The sequence below is a fragment of the Sander vitreus genome, chromosome 3, assembly GCF_031162955.1.
Source record: "Sander vitreus isolate 19-12246 chromosome 3, sanVit1, whole genome shotgun sequence".
NCBI lineage: Eukaryota > Metazoa > Chordata > Actinopteri > Perciformes > Percidae > Sander > Sander vitreus.
This window is the reverse complement of record NC_135857.1, coordinates 23718452-23725464: the sequence shown is the minus strand read 5'-3', so window position 1 is coordinate 23725464 and position 7013 is coordinate 23718452.

The window sequence follows — 7013 nt, the reverse complement described above, 5'->3', positions numbered from 1 at the left end:
GCCGAGCATATGGCCGCTGTGTACAATATTTAGTGTTTTTGTTTAAAAAACAAGGCATTTTTTATTCCATGTTATCAGAGCTTTTTACACTGAGTTAGTCTCACACAGCCTGTTTAAATCTCAACAGGTTAGATTTAAGTCTGAAAAACACTGAACCGGTAGGTGGAAGTTTGACCAATCAGTTAACTGAGGGGAGCAGGGGTCATTGTGACTAAAAGCACCACATCTAAGTAAATGAGGCAAAGGCGGCCCTACCTCCCAGCCTAACTCAGAACTAAGACCCATGTTTCCATGGTAACAATCAGGGACACCTGCTGATCAGTGGAACCAAATGACAAAAGAGCAAAACATGGCTCATAAGTTGTGTTTGCTGACATGTTGTGGAGCAAGCAATGAGAGAGGAAAGAGTTTACAGAGAGCACAGTAAACTGTTGGAAATATACGGCAGTGAGGACATGGTTTTTCGTTTGCCCAAAGAAACCATCCTGATCCTGACTGATGGGTTAGCACAAGTATTGTGTGCGGCTGCACAAGCAAAGAAACAATTGAATAGATGAAGATTAAAAGTTGTTCTCTGATTTTATCATAGAACATAATCAAAGCAGAAAGGGTGATGAATGAACAGCGACATTTGAATGTTCTGAGCTCGCCAACCGTGACCTAACAAACTGACACACACACACACACATACACACACACACACACACTCATCTGGTTTGTATAGTGGTTAAGATATAGACACGGACAAACACATGCACACGCACACATACTGTAGAACTGAAGCAATATGCTGGGTGAAGCTGTATGAAGCTGCTTCCTCATGTAATGTTACCATCTGAAAGAAGGGATGTGCTGTATGTTTGAGAGTTGAGTTCTCAGTTTGGACTTGACTCAGAGCTGCATGAAAACCAATGTGTCAATCTGAATTGGACAGGGTCATTTCTCTGCCCACTGGCATCTCTAAATGCTCAAGACAAATTGAGCATGAGCCAGGCAAGTAAAGCACATCCTACTCAATAGTCATATTTAAGATCTGCTCAGCACATCTCTAAATGAGGACACAATGCTTTTTGTTGAAAAGCTGTCGCCACAATTTTGAATGATTCATCACATTTAAGATTTTTTTTAAACACATTGATTCTAAGACATTTTGTTATAAAAAACAGCGCCTGAAAAGTAAACATGATAGGTTTCTATGCATTTACAACATGAGTAAACAAAAACAGTTTTCTATATTTTGTGTGATAACAATAATAATAATAATAATAATAATAATAAAGCAATAGACAGAATGATCACTAATTACAACTAAACAAACTATTGAGAAACATATTGAAAATATAACCAAACATTGTCAAATACTGTCAGGCCTATGATGAGCCACATAATTCAAGTACACATGTGACATTATTACATGATTGTAGCTAGATGAATGGTTGTATTAAGCCAATGACCTTTCCTCTTGCCTAATGTCTATACAGTACTCCATCCATCCAACTAGAAATCCTTGAGCGCCATTAAAGGTCAAAGGCCCAGAGGGGGTCAGTCAAACTTCAGGAATACATTCATCAAACTCATGATGACGTCTCACCTCCAAGGTGTCATAAGCACGTGTCATGTTTCTTTACTGTAGTTACCAACCAAGAAATCTACTTAATATCTGCATTTCAGTACAGTGGAAGTGATAAATGTTTTGTGAAAGAACAAGGCTTTACTTAAGGCTGAAAATATGATAAATAGGATCATCTGCAGTCAGATTGAGATGATATGCAAATGTAAAATCATGCATCGGCCTCAAGTAATCTAAGCCGGTGACCGTAAAAACAGAATTTGTATTAATCTGCTTTAACATGAGAAGCTGCTGTTTAGAGGATTCACTGTGCAGTGATATGAGTCTTTTAGCTGGAGGAAAAAAATATCCTTTGATTTGTGCAATCAGCAGAATTTAAGCAGCACAAGAATACACATGCTAAGAACAGAGTTATTGAATGCAGCTCTGATAACACCTGATTGTAGCTCAGTCCCATCCACAACCCCCCCCCCCCTCTAATTTTGCAATTGCCCAACACTCCCTGGACTTTACAGCTAGATGGCCTAATTGGAGACATTTCCACATATAATGCCTCAGCCCCGAAGGGGGTTCATTATAGATACTGGGTCATATGGTTCAGTATAGTGGCGAATGGATTAGGGTTTCCCCCTCAGCCTATAGGTTATTGATCACCATTAGGCAGGAGGAAAGTCATGCTGGCTTTGGTGTGTGACTGTGTTAGTGGTGTGTGTGTGTGTGTGTGTGTGTGTGTGTGTGTGTGTGTGTGTGTGTGTGTGCGTGTGCGTGCGTGCGTGCGTGCATGTGTGTGTGGCTGTTGTAGTTGTTGATGGAAAATAACAATATAGAACATATGGTTGATATACACGGTACATTGCTGGTTCAAATACTGTTGACATTGAAAAATGCTGAATCCTGCTTGATAAAAGTTGCGAATTTAAGCAATTTTGAAGGAATGGTTTAACATTTTGGTAAACACTATACTATACTATTTGCTTTCTTCCCAAGAGTGTGATAAAATATTGATACCACCTTTATGTCTGTCTGGTAAATATTACGCTACAGCCAGCAGCCAATCAGCTTACGAATTCAAGAAACAGGGGGAAATAGCTAGCCAGCTAGCTCTGTCCGAAGGAAAGAAAAATCTGCCTACCAGCACCTCCGAAGCGAAGTAATTGATACAAAAACTATATAAAGTATAAAAATTGTTTGTGTAAAAGTTGCGGTTTTAAAGGGGTTATGTGCAGTACTATTTCTTGGTCCAACACAATGACTCTCTGGAGTCTCTGCTGGCTGTAACCTCCCCTAAAACCAAAGCTTGTCCTTTCTACACTTCAGTTATTGTACAGATAAACAAACAAGATATAAGATGTTAATTAGTGAGATTGCTGTTAGGCAAATATTGTCACCTTTGGCAGAAACAGGCTAGCTGTTACTCCTGCAGTCTTTGTGCTAAACTAATTTCCAGCTCCGGACAGAGGCTTCATATTGTACAGACATAAGGGCGGTTTCAACCTTCACATCTAAATCTGGAAAGCAAATAAGCATATTTCCCAACATGTCAAACTTATTCCTTTAACATCAGCAATCTAAGCATGTTAACATGGTAGCTCAAGTACAGCCTCACTGTACTCTTGTTAGATAAGAACATGGTTTGGTCTGGCAATGAATTCAGGTTACATTTGAGATTTGGTTTTGGTGTATTAAGTCGTGCCCTTTATTATTATTATTATCACTATGACACAGTACTGTTGTTTTCACTGATGCTTGCAAAGCATCCATGAAGCTGAAAACTGCCAATGGATTTGGTGACAGCGTTGCCATCAGTCACGACCGTGCTCTTTATCTCAGCAAAGTCATTGTTCCGTTGAGTCAGTGACACCTCTGTAATGTAGCATCAGCAGACACACAGTCGCTGTGTCAACACTGTTCTGTCGGTGTCATCTTTCTGTGCCCCCGGGTGCTCTTTGAATGCGACCGTGCATAGCCGCATACAAGCAAAGGACAAATAATAATAGTAAGTGATAAGCAACAATTTGAGACCCCAGCAAAGAGAGGATTATCAAGGCTCAGGTTGAAATGTCAAAGGTGCCTTGTTTTTACATTGAGCTGGAAGCTATGCTGACTTGCTACTTCATTAGGCCTGCATTCGACATCATCACTTATTTGACATTTTACCGAGATCTTTAAATGTCAGTGCTTTTATGGTGGTATTCAAGAAATACCATTTGTGTAAAAGTCGTGCATAAGTGCTAAACTGGTTTTAATATAGAATTTGAATAATAATGTGGAAAGACTAGCTTGTTAAGACTGCTGCAAAGAATGATTTTAATATACAGTACAATGAGATACATGTGCATTAGTAAGATCAGTTTCTTTTTTATTTTGGTAATAGTAGGACACACTGACATATGATTTTCAGGTTTTTTTACGTGTCTATTTTTTTCAGTGTTTGGACTCCAGCCCTTAATATGTCAACACATGAGTGCAAAGATATCATCTGTGACACATCTTCTAGTATAGCATTGTGTTCATAAAATAAATAAAATACACTGCGTAAGGCATTAGCAAATGGAATGACTCACACATGCAGTAAGCATGGAATATAATAATAATAATAATAATGTTGCATCTACTAATTATCAAAGCTATTAAAATCAGTCTCCTCCACAAATTAGCTTTCTCCTGGGGGGGCTGTGTTTTACTGGCAGGTTCAAAGTTAATGACAGCATGTCATAGAGGTAAATCACATATACCAACACCCTGACTAATTATATAATTAAGAAAACACCAGAGATGGATATGAGCAAACTGGCAGCTGTGTCACATTGTTATGTGCCAAGTTCATCTGCCTCTGCATCAGACATATATCCTCAAAAACTCTTATCCTGGGGAAGGTTTTGCTGAGTATGCCTGCGGTCCTCAAGCACTTCCATGATTTAAATTCACAAATGCAGCTACGCTACACTGCTACACACTTATGACACAGTAGGCCTACCCAGTTTTCTCATGTTGGTCACAGAGCTCCATTCCATTTTCCCCACTGGTTTCTGGGTTCTTCACCTGAGGCTGCTGTTGTTCCCATGTCATTTTTCGAAGTATTGAACATTTCTTATTAATAAAATTCAGTTTGTTTGTTTTTGAAAAAGATTCCTTCAGATGCCCGACGATTCTGATCTATTGTCAAACAAGCAGTGAGTTTTCATAACAAAAACTCTTAACACAACTCTTGGCTATACTGTCATTGCATTGGATCAAATCCCTTAGGTTTAATTAGCGATTATCAGATTCATAATTATATTATTTTCCCCCCACAAGGGCATTTAATTGTGGGACTTTGACGCTGGGGAATCTTTTATCGGAGAAATCCATGGTCTAACCCTCATTAAAGAACTCAGAGCTCAACAGAGACAGCATGTTGAAGTCGAGAGTGCAGTAGAGAGTCGAACACCTAAACTCCCACACATGATGCAGCCTTTAATTAGCTAATGAATCTGGGAGCTCCCTCTGTCAACCTTTGACCTTATGCTGTTGAGGCATAATACGCCTGTACATTCACATGTGGTTGAAGTCAACGCCCTGTACCAGAAACCAATTCTAACGAGATAAACCCTATGCTTTTCCTTTTATTGTTGGGAACTGTTGAAGTCCACATAAGAGGTTGTAAAGTGTTGATTTTGTGTCATTTGCCTGTACTTTATGATTGATATTGTTTGTCATGTTGATGGCGCACATAGGATCCAATGACATTTTCTAATTCACAGTACTGTACAACCCAACCTCTAACGGCTGCAGTGAGAAAACATCTAAACCATGATTATGTTATTAATTCCCTTTTTGCTGCAGGGCAAATTATTCATATACAGTTTCGGTCAGTGTTGTTTATGAGCAGCATTTATTCTCATTTATTAATTATGAGTGCAGCAAGGAAATACATTTGACATTTTGGCAAGTATTTGCCAATTATGGTGGAGAGCTACAGTAGATAGAAAAAGTGATCTCCTATCTTTGCAGTAGCCTAAATAAAAAACTAATGCCTGTGGCCGGTTAGCTTAGCTTAGCGTAAAGACAGCTAGCTAGCAAAACCTTGATAACATCTAAACCTAATTAACACATTACATACAATTTGTTTAATCATACAAAAACGAAAGTGTAGAAATGACTAACAGTCATAATGAGGAGAAACGAGACAGTGCTGTTAACCCATCTGTCCCTATAGTCTCCACAAAATGACATCTCCCACAACTCCATTGTGATCAGAGCTGAACTGCACTGACCCAACATGGCAGGTTCACGTCGCAGTGGCAGCCTCTGCAATCCTGGCGGAGCTCCTTCAGTCTGCTCAGCCAGCTGTAAGAGGCTGCGTCATCTCCCAGGTCCAGCATTGGAAATGTGCCCTGGGTGAGCCGGACTATAAATTTGTCAGGATAAGTTAAGGGCAGACTGCGCTAGGCTATCCCCCATGGTTATCAGCAGAAAAGAACCTGCCTGAAGGTTGGTGCTCTTAAATCTTTAATCATTGCTGAGGCAGCCTGATCCAGGCATGGACTGGAGCCATCAATCAGGACCAATGCTCACAGCTAATGGGTTATTTAAGTTTTCCTGAAATGAAATAGCCATCCTCATCTAAATCAAGCATGCGTAACAGTACTTTCTGACTTTTTTTTTTCAAACATTGTTTACAGTGATTAGAATAACTGGTTTTGTGCTGTGTGAATAGTGGAAATCTGGCAGATTAAAGGTTGATATGTTCTGTAATGGTTTACATCTGTTAATCAGACTTCACTCTTTCATTACTAATTACTTCATAAATTATTACCAATGTCAATTTAACTAGCATTGTATAAATCCAGTTAGCATGATATAAGGTATACCTAAGAATATGACATGATTGTAAACAACATAACTGTCTTTCCTCTCACAGCCCACCAAAGTATACAGTAGCTGCCTTCCCTGCATTGCTATTATTAGCTTGACTCAAAGCAAGCAGTTGTTTCATGAGGAGAGCATCACATTTTGAAGAAACGTGCTCCATGGCAGGTATGAATTGGATTGATGGGACAAGTTACACAAAACTAGTGTGTAGGCGACCTTTCGTTGAACCCAAACATAGAATATTAATAGTAGCATAGCAACAAACGTGGCAGACATAAAAGATCTAATTTAATAGGAAATGCTTTCTCCAACACAAGTTGAGAAGTCACAATTGTCACATTAATTTCAAGAACTTTAAACTCGTTTGTTCACATTTTGAAAAGCTAAATAATTGCCAACTCTGCTCAAGATTTTCAGATTAACATTGTACAGTATGTCGTCAGTTCCCCCTCTGCCCACTAATTAGTTGAATTAGTTTGTGAGAAAAAGACTCAAAGATTCAAATTGCCTCAGTGCAACACATTGTTCTCTACTACAACAACAAGGCAGCCTCTAATTGTTTTTTCATCCATTATATTTACATTTATTT